Here is a 1,558-nt window from a genome sequence, read left to right on the forward strand (position 1 = left end):
GTTCAGTGTTATTCAAAGGTTTTTCTTATTTCTTTAGGATAACCTACAAATTCCTTTCTGCACTACTTGCATTTTAGAGCAGAAACCACACTTAACAGTTATACCAAGTCCCTTGCTCATGGAAAATACTCAGGCATTCAAGGAATAAATGAGATTGATTCTACAGATCCATATGACTTTATAATCAAACATTGACCTGTTCACCTATCTAACAGTTCACCTATAGAATGTACCTCTAATTTTGTGTTCTGCTTCCCTGTTAGAATAAATCACAATTCTTATGCAAAGCAAAATCCCATTATCAGCTCTCTGTACCACAGAGATCATATATGGTCAAGGATTATTGTCATGCTAGTTTCCAACAATGTCTTTCTTATATACTCTTTATAGTTATTATCAATGAATGATTCATAACATGTAGACATTATTCTTTGTGTGTTTCTCAAAAGCCAGTTAGTTTTGGCATTAGTGAGTCATATTTTCTTAATTTCATTTGAAATACTATTTATGAATCTAAATTCTGCCCATTTAATAAATAGGAAGTTTTAAGAGTGCTCCTCTTCAAATGTTGTTTAATTCAAGAAATTTCATATTGCTTTTATGAAAAGAAGATCTTATTTTCTATTATAACTTTGGAATCTTTTTCATGAGAATTCCATTAAACTGGTATATGTTCAAATGTAATATTGTTTGTATATAGGCCATCCCATCATAAATCCTCTGTTTTCCGAGCTGTAAACACAAATCAGAACTAGAAAAAGATACTTTTATTATCTTAATCTACTCTATTTCTAAAATTATTCTGCCTTTCACAGTGAACACTTCTATGTGCTTAAAATTTTTTAAGATTAAAATCTATATAATATTGTTTTCATCAGGATAGTGCACGTTCCCTCCGGCATTGAGACATTCTTTACCATACTCATTGCACAAATACAGTGCTTAGAACTGTGATGCCCTTCTGTTATGCACAAGATACAGAATTTCAAGGATAAAGGAGTAGACATAAAAGCTCTAATTCCTCATATTCAATTGAATTTAATGGGGCTAATATTTTGTTAGAACAGCTACAATTCCTATTCATGCATTTATTATAAATGAATCTCCCTCTAAAGAACTTTGTAATCCCCATGTGATGTATCTGTGTCTTTCTTTCTACTAGGATATTTATAGACCCTGACATGTTTTGAATATTTCCTAAAAACTGTCCCATGTTTCAAACATTACTGGTAATTAGTGGTTTATACTGCAATATATTTCATTATCCTTTAACCACTTCATAGCTATAGCTATGTCCATAGGGTAAAGAGTCTGAAAATTGCCTGGCCCCAAAGCTAGGGCTGAGTGGACACTGGGACTACAGCTATTAAAGCCATGGAGAAAGGAATTGAGCCCAAATTTCTGTCACGGCAAGGTCATGGATATGAACCAGATTTAGGGTTTATTTCCCTCCCCTTCATACCTCCTGCCCCCAAAGACAGTGAAATATGAGATAAAATCAAGAAAGCTAAGAAATATGTATAATTTAAAATCAAGAACATTTTTCAGGAGTCAGAGG

The sequence above is a fragment of the Hipposideros armiger genome, unplaced genomic scaffold, assembly GCF_001890085.2.
Source record: "Hipposideros armiger isolate ML-2016 unplaced genomic scaffold, ASM189008v1 scaffold_1590, whole genome shotgun sequence".
Taxonomy (NCBI): Eukaryota; Metazoa; Chordata; class Mammalia; order Chiroptera; family Hipposideridae; genus Hipposideros; species Hipposideros armiger.